The sequence below is a fragment of the Podarcis erhardii genome (genome assembly GCF_964252035.2).
Source record: "Podarcis erhardii genome assembly, chromosome: 9".
NCBI classification, from domain to species: Eukaryota; Metazoa; Chordata; class Lepidosauria; order Squamata; family Lacertidae; genus Podarcis; species Podarcis erhardii.
In genome coordinates, this window is record NC_138512.1 from 47,814,338 (window position 1) to 47,828,723 (window position 14,386).

The 14,386-nt window shown below is 39.1% G+C and overlaps 1 long non-coding RNA gene across 2 annotated transcripts in view; it reads right to left on the minus strand.

Moving 5' to 3' along the window:
• The window catches only part of LOC309349841, a 153,839-nt gene that overhangs the window by 36,575 nt on the left and 102,878 nt on the right, over nucleotides 1–14,386 (minus strand). The window contains exon 3 of one of the 2 annotated variants that reach the window (XR_014160213.1): nucleotides 11,224–11,362. The exons of the other annotated variant lie outside the window; for it this stretch is intronic. This is a non-coding gene — a long non-coding RNA (uncharacterized lncRNA). Of the gene's footprint in view, nucleotides 1–11,223; nucleotides 11,363–14,386 lie in introns of those variants that run through there. 2 annotated transcript variants of the gene reach the window in all.

The window sequence follows — 14,386 nt, forward strand, 5'->3', positions numbered from 1 at the left end:
GCATCAGCAGGAGGCCCTATTAGCTAAAGTGGTGCTTCAGGTTAAGAACGGACCTCCGGAACGAATTAAGTGCTTAACCCGAGGTACCACTGTACTTTGAACAAGCAAGACTTAGCAGTGCTGTTATTACAGGGCAAGAGCTGGCTAGCTAGGCAAATACAGAATTCCAACATGGGTGAACAACACCGTCTTCCTTGATATCCTGATTCACTGTATAATAATTCTATAAAATTATGAAGCAAACACCTCAGAATGTACAGACCATGTTTGCAGTTCAGAGCACCAATGGCTGTGAGGAAGTTTGTTTACCTGCTCTATCAGTTGTCCTAGGATGAAGCCTATTTTTACATGCAAGTGATAAATCAGGAGCACCACACTGGTTGGATCTGCACATGGGAAGCATGTACTGTGGCAGGAATGACACTGCAGTATGTTCAAACCTAGCCAAGAACACTGGAGAAAGGGAAAGTGCTGTAAATTAAATTTCTGCTGGTGCTGCTAACACTTGAAATATTTTTTTCTTTAAAAAAGCGTACCTGAACAGGGCATGGTGGGGTGGTTCTATAGCACGATGGGGAACCTGTAGCCCACCAGATGTTGTTGGATCCAACTCCTTTCATGCCTGGTCATTGAACATACTGTTGATGAAAACTGGCATCCAATAACATTTGGAGGGATGCAGGTTCATCATTCTCTATAGAAAAGGGGCTGCACTGTATTGATTAGGAGATGAAATGCAGAACAGGCTCAGCATTATTTTCAGGTGGTTGAGCTTAGGAATTTTTAACAATTTTTAACATGGTCATGTGATGTGTACAACCTTTAAGAAATGGCTGCTAGAGGAGAAACAGTCTTGCCCTTACTTATCTAGCAAATGATCACAAAGCCTCCCCCACCCACCCCCAGTCTGGAAAATGCTTCTGATGTTTGCCCTCCACCTTCAGTTGGTAAATTTGGTGCCAGTGTGATGATGGATTTTGTCATTTGTTTTGCAATATGCAACTCAAATTTTGTGAATGTTTTTTTAAAAAAATAATATTTATTAAGAGTTTAAAAATTACAAAAAGAAAGAAAATTAAAACAAATCAATATAATACAATAAAAAAAAAAACAAAAACAAAAACACTACGTAAAACATTGAATTAACAAAACAAAACAAAAACAATTTAAAACACTTCCAATATTTTCAATCTTAGCTTTCATTCACTTGTTTCATTGACTTCCTCACGCCTCCCTTTTTGTATTCCACTTCAATTAACTGTTTCAGCAATTCCTTTCCATCTTCCTCTGTTTTCTGTCCTGTAATTAATCTTAACATATTCTAACCTTATTTTTTTTCCTTTAATACATTAACAATCTATCTGTACCTAGTTCCTTATAACATTTCTGCCAAAGCCATATAACTTCATTCCACCATTTTTCTAAAGCTCATTAATTTTACAATATTTCTGTAAATAATCTTTAATTTTTTTCCAATCTTTTTCCAGCGACTCTTCTCCCTGGTCTCGGATTCTGCCAGTCATTTCCGCCAATTCCATATAGTCCATCAGCTTCATCTGCCATTCTTCCCAGGTGGGTAAATCTTGTGTCTTCCAATACTTCGTGATGAGTATTCTTGCTGCTGTTGCTGCATACATAAAGAAGGTTCTGTCCTTCTTTGGCACCAATTGGCTGACCATGCCCAGGAGATAGGCCTCTGGTTTCTTCAGAAAGGTATATTTAAATACCTTTTTCATTTCATTATAAATCATCTCCCAGAATGTCTTAATCCTTGGGCATGTCCACCAAAGGTGAAAGAATCTACCTTCAGTCTCGACTTCCGGGTTAGCGCGAACGGCTAATGGCGGATTCCCTCCGAGCTCCGGAGGGAATCGGCTCTGCTGAGGACGGGTCTTGCCGTGCCGGCGACACGGGGACCCTCAGAAACCGCAGGCGCGGAAGCCTGCGGACTTGGTGACTCGGTGGGCACCTTAAGCGCCCTCCCCGACCCACGAAGAGCCTTTTTAAAGGCTGCGGAGAGGGTACGGAGAGTGGCGTGGTGCTGAGAGTAGACCGCTACCTCAGTAGAGCGAAGCCGCAAGCCATGGCCGGAGAGCGCTGACTTTCTTCCCAAAATTTGGACTGGATAACAAAGGACCCGTGAGTAGTGGAATTTGGACTTTAAAAATTTTATCCTGTGAATTCGGCACGATCGGGGGATGTGTTAAAGGGAAGTCCGCACCCCCTCTACTTATAGACGTTTCAAAGCAAGGAACGGAGAATTAAGGCGGAATGAATACTGTTTTGATGATTTAAAAGTTTCTCACAAATTTGATAGAACAAGATTTTTGTGCTGGAGAGAAAGGGAATTTGGAACTTTGTGTGTATCCCCCCCAAAAAAACCCGGGAGTGTCCTATTTGGGTCCCGGAGGAAGAAGTGAAAGGAGTTTGACAGCTGTCAAAGAAGCTGTCAAACGGGCGGACAAAGTAAAGAATTTTGCTATTTAATAACTCTTGGAATTAAAGCTGATACATTTGGACTGAGGCGATTGGAAACAAAGTATTGATAATAACAAAGTAACAGATTATTGGAAAAGGACTACTAAATAACTGAAAGCCCCCTAGGGGGAATTAGTGACATTACAATGGCTGCAGAAGGAAAATTACTGGCGGAGATAGAAAAAATGTTCTTTCTCGTGGGAATCCTGCAGGAGCAGAGTATGGCTCTGAGTAAAGTTTTTATGACCTTGAATCCTGAAACAAACAACTCTGCTGAATGCACAAAGGAGATGTATGATAAAAATTCTGCAGCTGAGCAGGAAGAGATGCCTTTGGAATTGACAGAGAAAAAAGAAGGAGTTCAGACACTACAAGTGGGAAATATCAACCAGGAATCTGCAGCGTTAGAGTATGAGCAAGAAGACCTCTGGATTACAGACCTGCGAAAGATGAGAAAGAAGAAGAGAGAAGCCCCTGGAGTACTTGGAATATTAAAACTAGAAAGAACAAAGCAATATGATTGGGACTTTTCTCTTGAGTATGGAAAACTAGATGGTCTTTCGCAGCAAACACTCTTCAACATTCTGAATGAAAGAAAATATGATCTGACTCTGACTGAACTCCTTCGGGGTCTTAGGACCATCAAAGAGGACTACCAATATAGCTGGCAGAGAGGGACTGACAGAGAATCAGACGCCTCGGACGTGAGGAATCCGGGCTAGAAATATTTTTTGTTTGTTTTCTGGACATTTGTCTAGGAAGGGACAGAAACCGGGGCAGGGGGGGGAGAGAATAGAATTATAAAATGTTATGTTTTGTTTTACTTGGTCAATGTGACCTATAATTAATATAATAAAGGGAAAATTTGTGAAGGGGAAGTTAGATCGACCTTAAAAAAAAAAGAAATTAATGATTATAAGAGAATTGGATAGTTGAATATAGATAAACAAAAGAATTTAATTTTTAAAAGCAATGTGAATATCTTTAAGAGGTTAGGTAAGAACTTGCTGAATTAATTTTGGAATTGGGATGTAAGAGGAGGGGGTGGGGGGAAGTCAATGAAAGTGGGTAAAGAAACTTAGGGTATGTAATTATATTTGTGTGTTTGTTTGTCTTTGTCTTTGTGTGTGTGTCTGTTGTTATAAAATGTAAAAACCCAATAAAAATTATTTAAAAAAAAAAAAAAAAAAAGAATCTACCTTCAGTCTCATTACATTTCCAACATTTATTTTCGGGCAAATGGTAAATTTTTGCAGGCTTGACTGGTGTCATGTACGACCTATAAAACATTTTCATTAAATTCTCTCTTAGGGCATTACATGCCGTAAATTTCATACCTGTGGTCCATAACTGTTCCCAGTCAGCCATCATAATGTTATGTCCAACATCTTGTGCCCATTTAATCATAGCAGATTTCACCGTTTCATCCTAAGTGTTCCATTTCAACAGCAAGTTATACATTCTTGACAAGTTCTTAGTTTTAGGATCTAACAATTCTGTTTCCAATTTTGATTTTTCCACCTGGAAGCCAACTTTTTTGTCCAAATTATATGCCTCCATTATTTGGTAATAATGGAGCCAATCTTGCACTTTGTTTTTTAATTTTTCAAAACTCTGCAGTTTTACTCTGTCTCCATCTTGTTCCAAAATTTCCCAATATTTCGGCCATTTGGCCTCCATATTGAGTTTTTTCTGTGCCTTCACTTCCATTTGTGACAACCATCTTGGGGTTTTATTTTCTAACAAGTCCTTATATCTTATCCAAACATTAAACAGTGCTTTTCTAACAATATGGTTTTTAAACGCTTTATGTGCTTTTACCTTATCATACCACAAATATGCATGCCAACCAAATACATTGTTAAAACCTTCTAAATCCAGCACATCAGTGTTTTCAAGAAGCAGCCATTCTTTCAGACAGCAAAAAGCAGCTGATTCATAGTAAAGTTTGAGGTCTGGCAGGGCAAATCCACCTCTTTCTTTAGCATCAGTTAATATCTTAAATTTTATTCAAGGCTTCTTGCCCTGCCAGACAAATCTGGAAATATCTCTCTGCCACTTCTTGAAACAATCCATCTTGTCTATAATTTGCAATGTTTGAAACAAGAACAACATCCTTGGCAATACATTCATTTTTATCGCAGCAATTCGACCTAACAATGATAGCTTCAAATTTGACCATATTTCTAAGTTCTTTTTCACTTCAATCCAACATTTTTCGTAATTATCCTTAAACAGGTTCACATTCTTGGCAGTCATGTTAACCTCTAAATATTTCACTTTCTTGACCAATGTTAATCCTGTCTCCTCCTGGAACTTCTCTCTCTCATTCACAGTTAAATTTTTCTCTAAAACCTTAGTTTTCATTTTATTCAACTTGAAGCCTGCTACCTCAAATTTTGTAAATGAACCATCAGCTGTATTTATCATTGTACATACCCATCAGTAGTGAGTATCTGCTTTACTTGGAAATTATACATGCTCTCAAGATTATAATCAGCTAACTTTTCAAATGCATAACTATAACATTATTGCACTGAACATAATGGCCCACTCCTTTCATAGTACCTGATCTTTTTCTTTTATTTTGTCTGCTAATTGTGGTGTTCCTCCAACTCTTTAGAAATCAATTATGTTTCTTGATTTAGAGCAGCTGCTAGATTTATAAACCAGTTCCTCTCTAATAAGATTACAAAAACTTCTTTCAAGCTGGCTTTAACTGAGCACGGTGGACATCAAAGGTCACTTGAGTGCAATTTCTGTACTACATTGAAACCATATGCTACATTGTGACCCAACAGCCATAAATTATGTCCAAATAGGCTATTTATTACTGAATGCCCAAACATTTTCTATGTGATCAGAAAAGTACTAATCTTTCATGTTCTCCATGGTCAGATAAGACAAAATTCCTGCACATATAAGTATTTCAAAGGGTTATGCTAAACTACTTATATATGGCAGGTTACTTTTCTTTAAGTAGCAAATAAAACATGGACCTTTGACCAAATTGGTAAACTACAGTGGAAAGCAGAGAACAAATCCAAAGCTGGAGTTTGGAGATAAGCCCATGGCCCCTGACTGGTTTATTAAGGAATTGTCCTGATTTGCTTGCACAAAGCTTTCATGTAGGTGAGATTCTATCTGGTCTTTATCAAGCATACATTCCTATTTGTTTGCAGGGCAATTATAGGACAATGATCATCCCTCCTAATTTGCTTCAAAGGGCATTTAGACATCTTCCTGTTTCATATTCAACCTACACTTTTCAATGCATTTCCTCATCACTTTCCAAACTGCAAAATGCCCAATTCTTTCACAGCAGATTTGTTGCACTAGGGATGCAGAACTCTTTAATCCAGGTGAGCTGCAGAAGCTCAACTTTCCAGCTTGCTTGAATCCCTCCCACAAAATAGTGAAAAATCTGGATACACCCTTAGAAAGTACTTGAGAAAGGCGTAGCTCAGTGGTAGAGCCTCTGCTTTGCATGGACAAGGTCCCAGGCTCAGTCCCTGCCATTTTGAGGTAAGGCTGGGAGAAATGGCTGACTGAAATCCTGGAGAGCTACTGTCAGTCAGTGTAGGCAAATCTGAGCTGGATGGATGGATGGTCCTCTTCTCCCACAACATGCTGTTCGGGGGGGGGGCATTATCCTGACCCCGAGAGCTGATTTGGTCACATTGGGCATGCACAGGGGGGAGCAGAGGAGGAAAAACTCTGTTGCAGTAAGAGGACTTGTTTTGGCTCTCATTTGTGTGACTATTTAGAAGAATCCTGTTCAATGAACCAAATTTAGTCATGTCTATTACCCAAAGAGTGAGTTGGACTAGCATAGGCATTTACTTGCATGTGTGAATCTACTTGCTGTTTAGTCTCAGGCAGCAAAATGACTTAGGTTGTCCCTGGAGGGATAGTACAAATTGGTTCACAGTTTCATGTATTTGCTGCCAAGGAAACAAAATTATATTTCCTGAAGATTTTGTTTGGGGGTGGGAAACCCTTTAATTTTATACAAAAGGGGGGGGGGGAGAAATCAAATTACTTTTGTTCCCATTGATTTGTGATCTGGAGCCAGACATAATTACCATAAGCACACTAAAGCAAAGTCTCGAAAAAATCAATGCATAGCATAATACATCCCAATGTATTTATATTCTCCATAAGGGGAATTTATTGCACTCTATGATTCCTTGTTAGCTCTTCAAAGGGTAGAACCAAGATGAGGTCCCTATTTAATACTCTGTATGTAAGGAAATTACAGATAGGAAATTGCTAGATGGCTGCTTTCTAATGCTGCAAAAGTCCATTTATATCACCTGTTTGTTTCAGCGTTTTTCCTTGGTTCCTAAAGTTTTTTTTTAAGGTATCAAAGGAAATTAGTGTAATGATTGTTATGCGATTAGACAGAAATCCTGAAAATAGTAAGCAAAATGGAAAGCTGTTGTGCTTATAACAGCCACACAATATTACATCACTGCATTTTGGTAAACAGGTATTATTTCCCATATATATGTATATGAAATTATGAACACCATAATAAAGGAAATAGAAAATTAAATGCACAAAGGAATGGTGGCAATTTGCTTTTATTGTATGGGTTGCTGTCATACAGAAATTGGATCAGGGGAAAATAATTGAACTCAGAGGTTTGTAATTATAAAAAAAAAAACCAACCAACATACAAATGTGAGACTTTATATATCCTTTCTGAACAGGTTTTTAAATGACTAATGCGTGCCAGGAAATGAATGGAATGCATCAAACATAAATATATCCAAAGCAGAAACCATATCAGAGACTCCTGCAGAAATACTGAATTTTGAGGTGTCTTTGTGTAAGGGAGGAGCACTTTAAGACAACATGATTGTGTGGCATGGTTTATGCATGCTTAAAGTAGGGATAGCCAACTTTGGGGTACTGGGAATGGGGCCTGGATTCAGCTGACACTGCCCATGTTAGCAGCAGTATGGAAGAGGCCACCACTTAATATGACAGGTAATGACCATGGTGGCAGAAATGTGAAAATTGACTTCAGCCCATCAGTTGGCCATCCCTGCTGAAAGCTACTTGCCGCACCCTTGAGCATTTCTTAGTGGGGAAATTAGAGCATTTCTAGTCCACATTTTACATTGTTTCACAGTGGTGTACATACCAAATGTTGAAATCACAGCACAAAATAAAATTCAGTTCGTAATCCAGGGCAGAGTTAAAATTATAAACATCTGTGGGAATTAAGCACTAGTTTAAGGCCTGTTTCCAATTCATTTCACTGGGCCTTGTGCAAAAGTGTCTGGCATTTGTTTATTTCACTTCACTCTCCACCAAGCAAAGTCTCTGAGTTGAGGTATATTAGAAGCAGCGAGAATGCATATATAACTAGGGTCTAAAAAACATTTCTGTTTGATGTAGCTGTCTTTCATGATTGCCACAGCCAAATCAATAGCCTAAACTGATACTCTTGTCTGCACTTTCCAAGCTGCTTACTACACCTCAGTTATGTGACAGGTGGGGTCCCTCATTGCCTCAGGGCAAGATGGTTTCTAGACAGTCCTGTAGTGGTAGGTCAAGGAAGAAGGCACCTGGTCTAGCTCCTACTTATTCCAACAAAGTAGGAGCTAGACCAGGGAACCTCGATTAGCTGGCTTCGGAAGGCAGTGCAGGGGCTGGGTGGTGGTGGTCAAATGTACAGTAGCTGAGGACCACCCAAAAAGGCCTCAAGGACCTTGTTGGACCACCCTGAGCTGGACACTGGGCATCTGACAAGCTGCCCTGTTTGGGTTTGAACCTAAGTAGAACAGGAAATTCAGAGGGGAAATTGGATGGTTATGGGGGGGGGGGGGAAACCCCCCACCCATTTACCTTTATTTTCATTCCTTCAGTGGACGTTCACATCATATCCATTCTGAATTTTCTCATTGTGCTGGAGGGAGCCACCCAATTGCCTAGGCTCTCCTGATCTTCTGGTGTTTCGTTCAACACAGTGGAGACTTACAGGAAAGTGCAGCTAGGCAAACTCTTTCCTAAATTCGTTTCTCATGCTAAGATCCAATTTAAAATGGATGTGCTCATCATGATAAGAAAATAAAAAGAATCGTAAGATAAAAGTGGATGGACGCTGCAGTGCTTTATGTCCCAAATACAGTTTGCTTTGCCCTCTTGTGTGTATATTAACCACACATGCATTTCAAGCATTTCTTACCATGTGCATCGTTTACCATCCTTTACAATCAAAAGATGTTATGCTTGTTCCAATATTTTTTAAAAAATATTTTTTATTAAAAATTTTCTTGGTTTACAAAATTATGTGCATTGTCTCTTTTTCAGATTTTAAAATCTTTTCTACAGATCAGTTACATTTGTTATGAGACATTAGTGTTGAGTACAGTATAAGGTGGGGGAAGAGGAGGGATGGGGTGGTGAAACTTATATTCTTTTATATAGTGTACATGTGAGGTTTGGTGTCAGCGTCAACTGGGTCAGTTCTCTTTCTATTCACTTATTACATTTCCTTGGCAGTGAGAGGTATTGGAGGCAGGTTGTGGTTGGTTGTCTGTGGTTGGCTGCAGTGAGGGTTGTTCACATTTGTGAGAGGGCGGGGAGCTTGTTGGGTCAAGTAAGCCAGATCAATTCATATGCCATCAGTGGGTTCTTGCTGTTGTCTTGTTGTTTCAATATTGAATAAACATTATCCAGAATTTGATTAATTTATCTCTCTGGACGTGTCCATTTCTCATTCTAACACTGCTACTTTGATTTACCAGTCCTATAATCTGCCTCTTTTTAAAATAGCATTTCTCATACCCAAATAATGTATCCTGCCCTTTCCCTCTAAATTGCAATCGAACTGTAGACTAAGTCAAGATACTGTCAACTGAGGGAGACTGTATTTATTCTTGCTTTTCATTTACTCTGTGTAATTTACTTAACATTTGTCTTATCTCCCTGAATACTGACAGCGTTATTGTTCATTTGCAATTATTTAGTAATATTGTTGAAGACTGGGGAGAGATTATTTTGTTTTAAGACCAGGCAGCATCAGAAACAAACAACAACTGGACTCTGTTGGGAACTTCTCCCTACAGATGCAGATATTAGAAGGTTTGATTAAATGAGGGAAGCTGGAATAAAGTACATCTCCAGTCTACAGTCTTGTTACAGTGAGGTAGGTTAGAGTTTGTTAAGATAACTTAACCATCAGGTCAGTTATATGTCTACCAACATGTGTAATGTCAGAAAAAGTGTCCCTCTCCAAGTAGCTGCAGTTGGGACTTCTGTGAGCCAGCAATTTGTACTTCTTGAACCAGTTTTTAATCTTATTCATATTAAGAAATAGAAGTACACCACTTAGCTGGGGGTGTTGATCAGGCTGCCCATAGCCATTTGGCTCTGTATGTCGGCAGAGAACCTCCTGGAATTTTGATAAATGATATCCCTAAATAAATCCTTGTGTGTTCATATCCAACTGTTAAAACAGTGTTAATAGCTGTTTGGCCATGTCTTGCCTTCATATATTCTTGGCAGATGCTAATATCTGGACGCTAATATCTGATGCGTGGTCACTTCCAGAAACATCAGCCACCTATCTAGATTACTTCTGCAATGTTTGGTAGAACTTAAAACTTAGCCACACTTACCTGTCCTATGTGCTTTCCTGGTACTGTGCACACTTTAAACCTCCAGTTCAGAGTGCCTGTTTGTTTGTTTTCCTTCAGAGCTTTCCCCATGAAAACCCACTCTTTAAAGCTGAATCAGAGCAAACAGTAATCGACATAAATCCTGAATAGCCATTTCCTCTAATTCAGCTTTAAAGGGGGTGGGGGGGTGGGGAAAGCTCTGGAGCAAAAAAAAAAGTTCACTCAGACATAGAGCTGTCTTAATATGTGTCTGGATATCACCACATTCTGCAACTCCTGCTACCAGAAGCAACCAATTGTATGAAGGAGCAGCATAACTTCATAGTAGAGCATGAAGGTCCCAGGCTTAACTCCTGGCATCTCCATGTGGGGCTTGGAGAGACCCCACCTGAAAACCTGGAGAGCAACACTGAGCTAGATGGTCCAATGAGCCCAAAGGGGGAACATGGGGTTCATACATTGATGTCAGAAGGAAGGCTAGATGTATATTCTCATGTTTAGTTTAGTGCACAGAAGGAGAACTTCATTGTCAAAAAACTTTATTTGAAGTTTAGGGTTAACAAATGAACACCTTTCGCCTTTCTCAGAATCTATGCTAGATCACAGGATCTGCATGTGAGGGACTTTGGTATCCTCATTCTTTCAAGCTGAGAACTGAACTGTGTCTCAGCTTGATTTCCAGCACATCAAGCAACATCTTAAATGCCAGCCTTTTGCTCATTCCTATTATACAAGAACCATTTTCTCCCTTCCTCTGAGTTATTGGAAGACATCTGCACTTTTATACACAAAGCTTTTAAAAAAGCAGAATGGCTTTCAGTAATGTCTCACTTTTATGCAATCGACTCTTTAGTGTCTTCCTAAATCTTTGTTGCCTTTCATACTGGAATAATGTTACAACATCTAATTTTTAAAAGTTCTGCTTTTGTGGCTGAATGATTCATGGATACTTTGGTGTCGATACTGAGCACATCGTTAATACAGCATATTTTTCAGTGACATACAAACAACCAGTTGGCAGTCTCTTAAAAACAGTTCCCATATATTTTCCATTTTCTTTTATTAGTCCTTCAAAAACTCTAAGAAAACAGAATTAATCAGAATGGGGAGGGGAAAACATTTCGAGATGTGAGATATATAGTCCATCAGGATAGGACTGCTTATTATGGACTCTGTAGAAGTTCTTGTAGTAGAGGTTCAAAGGTTCATAGTCAAACCATTCTTCAACAATAAGTTCAGCTGTTCTAAAGCTGTAACAGAAAGGGAAATTAAGAACATGGCAGCAGATCATATTCTGGTATCTTGCTGAAATGCAAGATGTTTGCACACATACAAAACCCCATTTGCACACACATAGAAGCCTCTGTGCATAAAACATGGGTACATATAAACTCAACAAATAAAAAAACAATCAATCTGCATAGGCTGGAACAGGGTGAGCAAACATCATCCAGGTTCTTCATTGTGCATTGATTCTACAGCTTTGGTGCATCTGAGAAGAACCAGAAGGTGGTGGATGAGAAGGCATCTCATCATGTCATCAGATTTAAAAGTTTGTGTGCTGCTACTGAAGACCTTGGATTGTTTAATACAGTGGTGCCTTGGTTCTCAAATGCCTTGATTCTCAAATGCTGAAAACCTGGAAATAGGTGTTCTGGTTTTCAAAAGATTTTTGGAAGCTGAGCATCTAATGTGGCTGTCGGTTATTGTTTCTGGGGCGCCTGCACCAATCAGAAGCTGTGCCTTGGTTTTTGAACATTTCAGAAGTCAAACGGACTTCTGCCATTTTTTGTCTCCAATGCATCCAATAGTAGTCCTACTTAGAGTAGGCCAATTGAAATGGTTACATATAATTAACTTATGCCTATTGGTTTCCATGTGTCTACTCTCAGCAGAACTGAGTTGACTATAATCCTGTGTTTCTTTCTTTTAAAATACATTTTTGAAGCTTTTTTTTAGCAGGAAAAAAAGAGCAAAAATAAATAAGGACAATAAGCAATAATTATAAACTTGAATCCAAGAGCTCGGTAATCAGTCTTTCTAAAACCTGTCTGCTGGAATAGATGTGTTAGTGGACCAGGCTTGCCACATATTCCTTATTTCAAAGAAATTGTACTTATTTAGTATTAAAATGCGGCATTCATTTTCATGCTAATAAGGAATGAAATTTATTCCTTTTAATTCATTCTGCCTCAGACTGGTTGCTGTGCACTGTAAACACAGTTACAAGAGGTTGATTGTAGGTTACAGGACTCCATAAATCAGCCCCCTAAGTCTATCCCCCAGGATACGGAGCAGATTGCATTGCAGGGTGGGGTAGAATTCATTGAAGGGGTTTTGTGTGTGTGTGTGTGTGTGTGTTTAATGAAACGATCAACAACCTTTTGGCAGAATTGAATGAAATTTGCCAGCATAGTACCTCCTTCTGCAGGGATGAATCCTGCCATATTTCAAAAGGATATCTGCAAAGTTTTGGTTTTATTTCTTTTCTTCTTTTTGTTTGCAAGGGTTATCTTTATGGTTTTTGGTTGGTTATAAAAGGATTGATTATGAAAGAATATTATTCTGTTCACAATTTGTATGGGAATGCTTACTTCATAAAGATTATCCCTAGGTACGAAATCTCTGGTATTACATAAAAATATGAAATCCAGGGGTTTTCATGCTGGGCACATTTAAAACTGGGGAGTGGAGGGGGAGAACTAAAAAGAAAAAACTTCCCTCATTGTGAGTTTGTGAGCTATTATTTTCATATGAAAATGGCATTATTACATTAGTGCTCCACCATCTTTTCATTCTGGCATTTTACTTATAAGTCAAGCTTTGAGAGAAATATTTCTGTTTGGCCCAGATATGCCTCCTACAGCACTCCAGTATGTTTTGGAGGCTTCCAGTTGTGTTTAGAGAAATTCAGAGGTATCTCATTTAAATTGGCACAAGCTCCAAATATTTTCAAATCATCCCAATTTGGTTCAGGATTTGATATCTATCCAAATTTTGTACATGCCTCTGCTAGAGAGACCATTGGTATGATTCCATATAAGGCAGTAATTCCATGCTTTCAGCCTCATTTTATTCACTACCAGTTTTTATGGTAGGGAAACATCAATGTTTATACTGCCAGTGATCTGAATCTCTTTGGATTTATGCCTATTTCTCTTTTATCAATGAATAAAACTGGGCAAGGAATTCCTTCAAATAACTCCCTGAAAATATACAATGCAGAAATGTACATGCAATTTTATTTCCAGTGATATTTTTATTCTTTGTACATGTCTGTTGCCTTCTATCCACCTTTGTTTTGTGTGTCTTTTGTATGTTTTGATGACCCCCCCCCCCATGGAACTGACTGAGATTCTCATTTCTCACTAAGATGGCAAATGACTGAATACCAGGAAAGTGCCTGTAGTAAGAGGATGGCAAAAGTTCAGACTGATGACTCAGGGCTCAGCAGGCGAGCATTTCATATACCGCCAGTGCTCTGTGACAATTGATACACTGGCTCAGGGATGAATTGCACTTTTCTTTATCATTGCAGGGCAATGAAGAGTTTTGTTTCAATGATTTTCTGCCACTATATGAGAATAATAGGGTCTGTGACCGCTAGTGCAATAGGGTTTCCTCAATAAGTTTCCAGCGATAGAGAGTAGAATAAGAAGGATAGGGTTTCCTCAATAAGTTTCCAGCGATAGAGAGTAGGTACCACATTGCTCTCATTTCACATTTTGAAAGATGAACCTTTAAGGTTCATGGAAGCTTAAAGCAACAAGCAACTGCAGACTGTGAGGGTCATTTCTCTCATAAAGCACTTCAGTTTCACCACAGAACAAGAGCATGTCAATGACCTACCTAGATGAAGGATAGATCAGGTTGAACGACATGTAATGGACAAAATCTTGAATGCTATTTGCACTTACCACAAAGGGCAGAACAATACTTATTTGGGATGGAAGGTGAAGGGAAGAGGAGAAGGGGTGAAACATCATTACATCGCAGTAATCTGTCAACATAAAGTGGCTTCATGGCTTAGAGCTTTTGATATGCAGAATGACGGAAGGGTAGTGAAGCCCCATAGGTATAGCAAGTACTTCTCTTGCTTCAGCACAATCCCCCTTTCTGATCTCCCAGACAGGTTAGCTCATCCCATGCTACTTGTAAGGCCAGTAGTGGCAGCTATGTGGCAGCCAGCCAGGAGGACAAAGGTGAAAAACTGTTAGCTGAAAGAGAGATGGAGAGAAGTCTTCCACAGGCGCTGAAAAAGAAAATTTAAAAAA